General features: G+C 39.8%; 1 protein-coding gene across 6 annotated transcripts in view; it reads left to right on the forward strand.

Annotated features, from left to right (window-relative positions):
- calcr (calcitonin receptor) overlaps positions 1 to 12,215 on the forward strand; it is a 71,640-nt gene that overhangs the window by 15,003 nt on the left and 44,422 nt on the right. Inside the window, exon 1 of one of the 6 annotated variants that reach the window (XM_082521221.1) lies at positions 7,797 to 7,816. The exons of the other annotated variants lie outside the window; for them this stretch is intronic. The gene's annotated coding sequence lies outside the window, so the exon portion shown is untranslated. Of the gene's footprint in view, positions 1 to 7,796; positions 7,817 to 12,215 lie in introns of those variants that run through there. 6 annotated transcript variants of the gene reach the window in all.

Genomic DNA, 12,215 nt, shown 5'->3' on the forward strand with positions numbered 1-12,215 from the left:
TTCTAGCCTATCAGTGGAGTTTGTGAATGTCACACATGGAGGTCAAGGAGGCAGAGAGGACAGCAGTGTGCGATAACGGAGAGAACATCACTTCTGAAGCTGAAAACAGAGGCAGGGAATAGTACGTGCAACTTAAGAAACATCGTTCTGCTTCTGAACAACACCAAACTTGAATTCAACTTAAAACTGCAGCACCACCAAGATTTCCACAGAAAATTGCCGCACAGACCAAAAGACGAAATGCGTTAGGGGAAAAGAGAAAATCGTTGGCTACAGCCTCCAAAGTGTGCATAACTGCTGTCTCTTGGTGCCACCAATCAATCACAGAAGCCTTAATAGAGGGTGATTACACCTAGCATTATAGCCAGTCCTGAGAGTCATAGAGCGCGTGAGCCAAAATGAGAAAGAAAAAGAGTTGAATAGCAAAGGAAATTACTGAATGGTCTGGTAGTCTAGGGATATTGTAATAAGTCAGAATTACCAGTGTCTCACAGCACACATAGAGCAGCCCAAGGAAGGAAAAAACAAGCTACATTAATAGCTGCCAACCCCATTTGGCTTTGCTTTCAGTCTAGATATTTCTTTGGGCCTTGAAATTATTTTTTTTTATCATTTATTATCTTGTTGTTTACAATGACTGGAGGTTTTTTTTTATAGTTGTTGTTTTATATGTATACTGCATATACTGTACAAATAACACTTAAAGTAACTACTTATTCATCCCTAAAGCTTTGCACTATGCACGATTGCACCATAAATATAAATATGTTATATTGTTGTTATGTTGCAATTGTGTGTGTCATGTCAGTCAGTGTCTGTTGTCTATTCTGTTACATACAGTGAGCTTAATTCCTTATAAGTCTACACATACTTGGACAATAAAGCTCCTTCTTGAGCCTTCTCTCCATTAATGAGTGGGCTTTAAACATGTCAATGTTCTGAAGACAGTTAAACTTGTCAGGTAGTGATGTCCAGCAGGTGAAAATGCAAGCGCCATGAACACGCACAGCTGTGGATTCCAGCAGCGTTCGTAGTTCTGCAAACTTTGACCCCCACAAAGTCGAGGTTTTCAGTTCAATCAGCTGCATTTTGTTGTCGCATTAACTGGCATTAACTCAGCCAGTTAATGCGAGACAAATCCAGCTGCTCATTAATAACAAGAGTTGGAGGGGAAAATTCCTGCATCCCAGCGAGGCCTAGTTTTTATGGCGTAAAGATGGAATGCGTTCACTAATCTTTAGAAGACTGCATGGGATAATAATTCAACAAGTATAAAAACCAAATGTGTCTCCATATAAAAATGTAGGGGAGTTTGTCATCTGCTGTACATTATTTAAATGTAAAACATTCATAAAAGCACCAAAAATGTAACCAAAAGCATTGAATCGCCGTCGTGTGTAGGTGGCACTGCTACAGAAATAGACATGATTTTGCTGTTGAAATCACTGCAGGGGTTTGGGGAGAACATCCACAAATGCGAGAGGGGCTTGGATCTAAATGTCAGCCACATATACATTTTTTGTTGCACATTTAAAATGTACAGTTGTATGTGTGTATGCTTCACGACAAGCTATTCATGTGATTGAAATATTTCTATGCTATCTTTCCCAGTCCTACTTTTGACCTAATATTTCATGATAGTATTATAAAAAATATATTTTGATTTCACTGGAATGATTTAGCTCGATTACTAACCAGAGCAGTATAATAAGGTTATTTTGCATTTTAAGTAACAACTCTTTTGTTTGTTTGTAACATTTATGTAAAATCTTTTTACCCTTGTATTTATACAGTGTATTATATTTTCCATGAATGCATAAATGTTAAAACAAACAAACAACGTTTTAATATATGCAGCTTAACAAGAACAAGACTCTAGCTAAAAGGGTAAAATTAAATTTAAGGAATAATGTGCAACTTGTTAAACATTTATATGTCAGCTAAGATGAAATTAAACAACTGGGAAACCTTTCACTGAAGAGAAATTACTCAAGTAATTATAAAATGTCCATCAATTTGATTTCAATTAAGGTGAAGATTCTGCAGATTGAGTAGCGCGGTGGAAGCACTTTGCACAAGCGCATCTACATAATGAAACTTCATTTGGATGGTGCTAATGGACTATTATGATACTGACTGTAATAGTAACAGAGCACAACACCGGACATCTCAATGTACATTCATCCACGGATTAGTTAATAGCAGGCCAATTTGCAGTGTTCTTTGCTGGCCGTACTCTTCCTGGGCTCTAAATGGTTGCCACGAGCATGGCACAGATAATGATAATGGTATCAGAGAGAGGAAATGGGAGACCGGGTGACTCTCTTCACCTCTGCAAACGTATGCAAGGTTTTTTGGGGGTTTTGTGTGTGTGTGTGTGTGTGTGTCTATGGATGAGTGAGTGAGTTAATGCATGAAGCCAGGAGGACATGTGCAGAAGAATACCTTCAGCCGCTGCAGACAAAGAACTTACGCTGTGATAAAACACTCCGACCATTCGCCATTTGAATGCACATGCAGACCAGACAAAAAGAAAAGTCAGAGCTTTTCCACAGAAGCTTTAAAAGATCCTTAGAAGAAAAATGAAAGACAGCTTTAAATAATTACATCGCATTAGTTATTTTTAGAGCAGTGACTTGGAATTAGCCTAGTTTTTAATGTGCACATTTTGCGGCAACCTCTTTTGCACGACAACAGGTTTCCATGATGCATTTATGTTTCTGTTTGTCGAGACAGTGCTCGCATCCATCACTTTGAAGAAACTGTACTCTGATCTCGAGGCATTTTTTCACTCTTTGATACTGTGCACACCTGACAAGATGTCCTCAAAGCAACATGATTGATATATTTGCACCAAGTCCCCCCCACGCACGTCTTCTCTTTTCCACTATCATAGAAATCTGGAAAAATCAAAGCTTTTCAGGCAGCTGAAAACACAGATTCTGAATAGATAACTGTGCTTATCTAGGAACACGAAGTTAAACACAACACAGTTTTAAGAGGCGCTCTGATCTAAGGTTGTATTTTTTTTTTTAAATATTGAGATTATTATAACTATTAGTGGATTATTTTGAAGTCAGTTTTCCTGCTTCTGAAGAAGGACACAGAAGTGTCAGTTTTTCCCTCGGCTCTCTGCTTTTTGATCATTTCTGCAAGTAAAAATATTCCCAGAGGGTGAGGAAGAGAAGCGGACCTGGCTATTTGCACATGCAATAGAAGAGTTTAGTGATGAGTGATTCTCTGAGCTGCAGTTACATACAAAAAAATAAATAAAAAAAAATCAGCTAAAGTGAGCCTAATGTGGTCCTGCAGTCAGGGCATGACCAATCATAGAGTGCCACTAGATTACTCCCCCATTTCACATTACAGTTAGCAGCAAGCCTTTGTGCATTTGGTCTGCAAATGCAGTAGGAAACATGGCACCGCATTGGAAGTAAAGGTGCAGTCCAACGATTTCCTTTAATCACTCTTGCAGAGTCAGTGAACTTTACAACAAGAGATTCTGCATGCGGTGCGTGACCTACCTGCCGCTCAAACTTGGGTCACACAGAAGATTTAAAAGGTGTCATGCTGACGTACGAAGCCACCTGCAGGATGTGGAAATATGCTTAAGGGAAGCAAATCTTGAGAGTATATGATTTAAAATATCGTGAAAGATGCGTGTGTAGCGAGGCCGCCTCCTTTCCATTCTCTGTAACGTAATTAGATCTGTTATTCAGGCACAATAAAAATCCTCTCGCCCATGTATGCGCATGATTTGGGAACCTTCTGTGGGCTTGGTTTCATTCCAGACATTTCTGCTCAGGCAGCAGCACTCGGGTCTTTCATTATCTGCTGCCTCCAATCAAGGTTGATTTTTTTACCATCTCTCAAAACTTTCAACATTTTCTTTGAACTTTGTGAAGTAGCTTTCCTCGTTCGGCATATGTTAGTGAAATTGATGTAATTGCGGGAGACATTCATATTCATAGCGAGCGGAGCAGATGGCTAAAGCTAGTGGAAGTGGATGTTTGTGTGCATGAGTGTGCGGCTCAGGTTGAGGCTGCACTGATGAACAATGGGAAAGGAGTTTGGAGAACCTTTCTGGTCTTCAGCATGCTATTAGTTTCAGATAAAGATAACTTAAACAGAAGTACACTTTATATGCCAGTATAAATAAAACCTTTTTTTTTTCTGTCACTGTGACATTTGTCTTTGGTCTTTGTGTTCGCTAACAGGACTTGACATTTCATAATGCCATTTCCCCCCCTCTGCATTAAAATGAACAGATTGAATGCGTTGATGGACTCTGTGTACTTATGCAATTAACCCAGAACAAAACAATAATCAGAGATCTGGGCTGAAAAACTGAATTTTCTCTTGATATCCTGCAGGGGCAGGATCAGAGATCAAGATCATACTGCCATAAAAAAATATGCCCTCTTTGTGGCAAGTGGTAGTTTGCTATGCTGCAGAGAACACGTTAAGAACAAGGCTAAATAAAGTGCTTTACAGAGAAATGTATTAATATTTTATCTGGAACGAGATAGCGTGTCTCCTCTTGGTCCAGCGAGGAAACTCGGGCTGCATTTTCCTGCAAGGAGAAACACGGATGGCTGATTGTCAGTCTCATATAAAGAGAAAAGCATGCGGGCTGTGTCCAGATCTCCAAAAAGGATGAAGAAGTTTCACTTTAGCTATTTGTAGCGATTTGCAATTCTCCAGAGAGGTTAAATGGGATAATGTGCATCACCGTTACAGCTGTGTGTTGTCAGTGCAGCAGTGATAAGTTATGTTGTTACTTGGTGACAGTGACAGTAAAAGCAGGAAAGCATTTACTGGGAAGAACACAGAGATCAAAAGAGAGATTCTTTTGTCTGTTTTTTATTTTTTACAGTGCATAGATTTATTAATTGGAGAGCCAGCATTTAGTTGACTTAACTAAGACATCTGGAGATTGTTTAGTTAGTTGCTGTAGTCATTATAGGTGAAATATTTTAGCTGTTGCTCATATATTTATTGCCTAGTTGCCTTTATAGTAAATATTCCTCTGTAGAACACACAGACATGTAACAGCACAGTTAAATGTATTGCAGTGTAGCACTGTCTGTCCTCAGAGGACACTACAGTGACTTACTTTGATGTCCTGAGCAATCTCACTCGAATCTCGACCTTAAAACATGCCATCAACCTAAAACATACTTGCTTTTTGTCCCCTTAAGGAAAAAAAAACACCCTCCATAAACACTTTTATGTGAGTCGTACCTGGACCACACACACTCACGCACTCCAACCACACTCTGGGATCCGCATACGTGCAGCAGTGGTGTGTTTACACGAGTGTTAAGTAGGTTGTAACACTTTGGAATGCAATCACACAGTTGCACCTCGCCATAAATTTAGTAGAAGGTAATTATAGATCCACTCACGCTGTTTCCTCACACGCGCGTGAGCAGACACGGAAAGTGTGCAATACTGTAATCCCTCTCATTCACACTCACTCGTACAGCCCGGAGAAGAAATCTTTGATAACAGTTTATCCTCCTCTCCCATTTTTCTGCAGCTTTTGTATCATCTGATATCATTTGCATATAGTTTACTCCTTAATAGGGCTTAGCAAAAAAGGCTATTGTGCCGCAGTGCCCTGCAGGCACGAGCACTGCGATTGGCTTTTTTTTTCTCTTTTCCTTCCCGTATTTATGTTGCACATACAATTTTTGCGCAGTTGCTCATCTGACAGGCCATTTTAAACGGTCGTCCTTGGCATTGTGGATTTCTTCTCTCCAGGCGAAACGCGTCAATAACAGTGATATAGTAGAGTACGGGATTTATGTGTATACTGTGTATTGCCTGAGGGAAATGATTGGTTTCTTGGAAATGTGTTTCCATATCTGTTAAAGATTTTGCTCTGATGGCTGTAAAAGGGCTACAGACATAACTATAGTATTTTGCATCCATTAAAAGTGAGCGTTTTTCAGTGTGTGCGTGCGAATGCCGCTGCGTGTCGCGCTATCTTCAATTTGAAGACTTATTGGATTATACGATGTAGCAGGGATATTTCTGTCAACCTATTTTTTTTTATTTCCTCCCACCTAGCCTGATTTATCATTGAGAATGTTTGTTCCATTTACTCAGTGTACATCCCAGAGCTATTAGCTGTTCCAACAGGCGCCTATCGTTTTCCATCCGAATAAGCCCTCTCTTTCTGCTGCTTTTTAAACTGTCTTGTTTGAGTTCAAGATTGAGTAGCAGGATTAAGTTAGATGTCTGCCCCTGGGTCTTCTGATCTTGCCCTCTGGGATCCATTTTAGGTCTGATTGTGATCCCTGGTCCAGAGGGGGCTTATCTTTCATCTTTGATTTGTAGCAACTCTTCTCTGCTCTGCACAAAAGGCACAATATTGGTGCACAGCTTCATTTTGTTCTCTTTTATTTAGTAATGCCTTCAATGTGGCACTTTAGAGTAAAGATACAGTCTTTGATCGTGTAAGTAAAGACTCAGCTTGCAGAAACCAAGCTCGGGCTTCTGACACCGACAGGAAAACGTGGGGGAAAAAATAGCCCAAGAATCTGCAGATGGGTAACACGCAGAGGTTATCCAGTTATTCACTTAGATAGACATTTCAGCTGTCTTTGACATTTTGAGAAGTAGTGATGCCATTCTCACGTCTGTGGCTAAAGCCAGATGGTTAATTTATAGCATCTTAGCATAGCTGAAAAGACTAGCCATGCTGTGTCCAAATATATCTGCCTGCCAGCACATCTGAAATGGACAATTTATTACAGATTATGTTTTAAGTGTAAAAATAGTCATTTGTATGTCTTTGGCAATCTTTCTTTCTTCTCTGCAGGCAGAAAATGTCAGTAACAGTGCCGTTTGGTGCAGTAGCTTCACAATTTCCAGCTTTCCAGCTAGCGTAATATTTAACACATAGACACGAGAATGTTTTTTTTTATTTTTTTATTATTTTACTAAGGGCAAAAATAAAAATAAATGTATTCCCCATGATGTCAAACTATCTGGCAAATATTTCAGTGAACTTTTGAAGTGAAGTTCTGTAACACTGAACCCAAACTTGGAAGCGACTGTACTGCATTTGCCATCTGTCCTCTACGCTCTGCTTTTGGGAAATGAGACAAACAAATGTCATTGACTTGTTTGACAGATGAGATATGTGCTCAGTGGAAAGTCAAGAGGAAATGAAGGGGCTGGGGGAAAGGAAAGGTTGACAGATAAAAGGACTTTCATCCCCTGGAAATACCCTCCGTTCAGTGGCAGATGTCTGTAAACACCTGAACCTCAGAGAAGCTGAAAGTATAAGGTGACACTTAATCATTGCAGGAAATAAACAAAACCTTAATGGGGAGGTGTCAGTGTCAGGGAGGGCGCTGCTCATCTGACAGAACAAAGCTTGCCTTCATAAACAAACTTCTTTGTTAACTGGTATTAGGAGGAGAAAATTTAATTCGGGTGGATTATATAACTGGGTGAATATTCAGTAAACACAGCTGAGTGGTCTCTGGACTTGCTGGAAATCCTGACATGTTTATTGACATGAGTGCAGCGTCTTGTGTGTGCAGTTTTACGGTGGTACTGGTTAATACCGGTTGCAAATGGGCGACCCATTACACAAGGTGTCTTGTAAATTTGTTACTTTTTGTTTAATGGTCATACAACACGATGATTTCAGTTGCTATAAGCCAGTGTCTCTGCAAGTTTGCAAGAGTTTGTAGCGTAGCACAATTCTGTTCGAGGAACTGAGAGATCATATCGCCATGAAAGTAGGTCTTTAACTAAACACCATTTCAGCAGCGGCCCTCGGGATCCGATGACATTGGTAGGAATTAATCACCCGTATGCAAATGAGTGAAAGCTTTGAAAGCACTAATCACACCAGTGTTCATCTTTTGTTGACTGGGCTGTTTGCATGACTAGCAGTGTTTAACATCTGTTTATTATTCTGTAATGATTTTGTTCTCTTGATTGACTGATTTGCTGCTTCAGCATCAAAGAAGGTGACTGTGTTCTGCCAAAAAAAAAAGAAAAAAAGATCAGAAGGATGCTTTTCCAAAGCATCTGAAGAGAACTGGATATTTATTATCTAAAAATAATTAGATTTCTTTGTTGCAGCAAAAACACAACAAAGACAAAAAATAAAAAATAAAAATCCTGCAGAAACTGGTTGGTCAGACAGACCCAGTGACATCTTAATCCTGCATGCTTCCTAAATGCCAGCTTATATATTAAACCTTTAAACTCCAGTTTCTAATCCAGGCTTTCTGAAAAAAAGAACAAAAAAAATGAAAGTGAAATGAACCCAATAAAATCATGACTGGATTTTATTTTTAATTCAAAAAGATGACTTAATAAAAGTAATAGGAAATTGATGCTTATTTGTGAAGTTTACATATCAGCCTTTTTTTTAAGCTGAAGGAAACTGCGAGACAGCATCGCACCCCAATCGCACATCCACAGGTGCGATCTGACCAGTCAGCCGGCAAAATTTGCCACCTTATCAATGCTGGCGACTTTTCCATGTTTAGCCTATAAGCATAATGCTGAGTGATGGTCCATTTTTTGTAAACCCACAGTAGTAGAGTTTCCATCAGAAAATAATCACTTGTGAACGTGAAGGGAATATTTATCTATTTGCATACTTGGAAAGAAAAGACACAGCTTGACAAACCTCAAGTTGAAAATTCATAGAAAATACAAAGCGATAAAAAAAAGAAAATCAATTTTTGTTCTTTTTTATTTGAGAAGTTTTGAAATTTTAGGAAACATAAAATGTACAAATAAATAAATAAGTTTGTGCATGATGCATCGCAGAAGTGCAATACTAAATGTCACTAAAGGCAATTCATCAGGTAAAACTTTCATTATTAGATATGTGGCATACGTATCCATACAAGGATGATACTTATATTATTTGAGGCATGTAGAATCATATATTTTTGTAAGGAAAGAGCCATTACTTCATGACATTGTGGGCAGAAAGAACAAAGAGCGCCGGCTTTCCAACCGGCCGGTTGGTTCAGCTGCAAAACAGACAGAGACGCGTGGGGAATTTTGAGTCCTGGTGGTCCCTCCACACATTAATGCAAAGACAACCATGACCTTGATAGACAAACAGAGACGGTGGAAAAAAAGAGCTGAAGAGCGAGAAGTAGAAGGAAGTTGTGGGCGAAGTTTGCAAAAATCAAAGCTAAATGGCTGCCAGGATACATACAGGACATGTAACTCAATACGTGGGAGAAGTTTGCTTTTCAAGCTCAGTTGCACTTCCTTCCGAATTTATTCCAAGAGGAAAACAAGTAGTTTTGTATTCATAAACAATCCCCGATTAGCATGTGCAAGAATTATCACCCATCTGTTCCTATCTGCTCTGCAGAGCGTTTAATTTCTTCTGGTTAATTCTCAGTGCTGTGGAAGTGTCACAGCTGCAACTTTAGAGTCAGTAGAGAAGCTTCTTAGTTTAGGAGCTTAGGAGGCAAATCATTTCCTCAGAGGTGGTGGAGAACAAAACAGAGCAAAAAAGGAAATTTAAGGAGATTGCATGTGCTCGCCAGGAAAACAAGCCAGACATTCAGCTGTAAAGAAACTGCATTTATGGATGCACAACTGCTGAATGTATGAATAGATACTGATTAGGTTGCTAAAGTTATAACATTTGTATATTGTCAGTGTTGTGTTTGATGCTGGAAAAATCCAACTAGAGACGTCTCTGGTTAAACGAGTTGCAGATACTTAGCATTCTTCCGCCAGAAGGGTTGATTTTATCGGGCCAAGCATTTGCACTGCCTTCCACGGCTCTTGTGATACTCTGCTCTGACCTACATTTTCTTTGATCTGAGATTTCCAAGAACAGGTTGCGGGTGTAAATAATTTGTTGTTTTTGCAGAGACACAGAGCTCAGAAGCAAAGATCCACACTGCATTTTATTTATAGTGGCGGACATACAGTAAGTGAAAAAGCCTTCCAACGCATGGTCTGGGCAGACTGCTGGACCCCACTGTAAAGCCCAATTTAGGCTAGTTTAGGCATGTGACAAAAATGGAGGGGAAAAAAAGCATTTTCACTTTGGGATGGAGGGAAAAAGAAAAGTTGTCCTTAAGATGCACAGGCACACCTTTGCCTGCTCATTACAGTTGAGTTATTAGCTGTTGGAGCTGAAGAGTGGCTTGGGAGCCTCCAACCTGTTCCATGTAGTCACAGTTAAACCCTGTGCGGGAAATGCTGAGATGGCTCCCCATCTGCCTGGCAAACACCAGTTAACTCCAATAAACATGTGATGTATGCTTCTGGTGCTTTAAAAGAGACCATTTTAGTTAGAAGAAACTGAAACAGTGGAATCATGGGCAGCGGTTTAAGTAACTGTATCTGGAAGTCTAGAGTATGATAGACTGTTCCCAAAAGAGGCCTGTTCCTTGTATTCATGTCTCCCTTCTTTACCTGCCTTTATAATTCTTCGTCTCTCTCTACTGTCTCCCTATTTAATTTCTTTCTAGTCTAGGAGAGGAAGTGTGTGGGACGTCATGGAGTTAAAGATCAGGTATAAATCAACTGTTTACACAGAGCCAGGGAGAGTCTTTCTATTACAGGAGACTTGTCCCGACCAGCTGGAACACAGACCAAACAATGCTTCCTTGCTTCATCCCCCTCTTACCATATTCTTGCCACTTCGCTGCTAAATAACAGGCCTGGTTTCAGAAAGGCACTTGAGTGCAGACAACAAGGCTTTTAATAGAAGGGGGTGGGGGGAGGTGGGGTGAAGAGAGGGATTTTAAATGAAGATCTCTTTTGTGCACTCACTGAAAGGTAATCAGAGAACTACTGTAGAATGCCTAAAATGCATGAGACATGCAGGAAATCCTGAAGATGAGACACATTGTGCTGGAGGAGCTAACTGTACAATCACTTTTGCTTTGTGTATTCAGTTGCATCTTGATTTGTTTGCTCATCATGGAGATGAGTCCCCCTGTCAAAACGTTTTTGGTCTTCCATTGGTCATCCACAGTTCGCACCACAGAATCAGCAGCGGCCTTGGTTTTGCTCGAGGAGACAGTCCCGCTGGATGGTCTGTGTGGGTGGTGTAGACTCAGTGGCACATGATGATCCTATGAAACAGCGATTCTCGACTTATTTTTGTTTGTTTGTCTGACAGCAATTTAGATGAGTTCAAGTGCGTTTTCATGTAAAATCAGCTCCCATCTTTCAGCCCCTGAATAATCTTAATATGTACAATTCATTTTCTCTGGGCTCAGCAGAGTGTTGCCTTCATGAAAAACCGGGACTGTTGTGGAGGGCCGCCACAATAAGCTGCCCTCAAAACTCTGCAGACTTTACACACCAGACATGTAAAATCTGTGCAAATATTTTGTGCGTTAATATTTACGTGAGTCTGCCCGTGTAATTTCACTGGATGAATTTGTAAAATTTATTTTATTGAACTGAGCTTGATTTTTTTCCCCGTCCTGAATAAACAGATGTGACCAATCAGACCACTGCACATGGCAACAAGTGCACTTCTAGCTCAAAACATGCACACATCAAGCTCATTTGAACCATGAAAAACCATGAAATTTCCTCTGCTGCTGCCTTCTCCTGTGAATTGGATGAACCAGGAATCTCAGTTTCTTCCTTTTCTTGTTTAGAAACATCAGGACTAAAGCACTGCCTGATGTCGACTTCATTTTCTTCTAAATGCTGAAGCAGTTTCCGCAAAAACACAATGTGTAGAGTGTGTCTATACGTTACAGAACAAGCTTATATCTGAATTTTGTGTTGCTTTTTTGCAGTCTGTAATGTTTGCAAATTCAAAGTCTTCACAACGGATCAAGTTTTGCTCTGTAATATTTCTTGAGTTTAAATAAGAAAAATTTGTATGCCCAAATACATATATATGTTTTTTAAGGTTTTTCATTGCAAGAGAAGAAAATGGTGCAACACTAATAGTGTTGTGGTGTGGCCCTCCACAACAGTCCCAGTTTCTCATGTGGTCCCTTGGGAAAAGTTAATTGCTCCTGCCTGTTAGTTAATAGCCATTCTATGGTGACAGGTAAAGTGAAATTAGTGACACTAATGAATGTCTGTCATTATGCATCATTACTGGCAGGTGCATGGTCACACAACTGTAATTTCTCATGTCTCTAAAATATTTAACCTTTCCACTGTGTGATATTCAGCAGCATAATCCGGTCTGTATACTGGAAAAGAGCTTAAAGTATTTATACTGA

The sequence above is a fragment of the Aulonocara stuartgranti genome (assembly GCF_965226115.1).
Source record: "Aulonocara stuartgranti genome assembly, chromosome: 22".
In the NCBI taxonomy this organism is placed as follows: Eukaryota; Metazoa; Chordata; class Actinopteri; order Cichliformes; family Cichlidae; genus Aulonocara; species Aulonocara stuartgranti.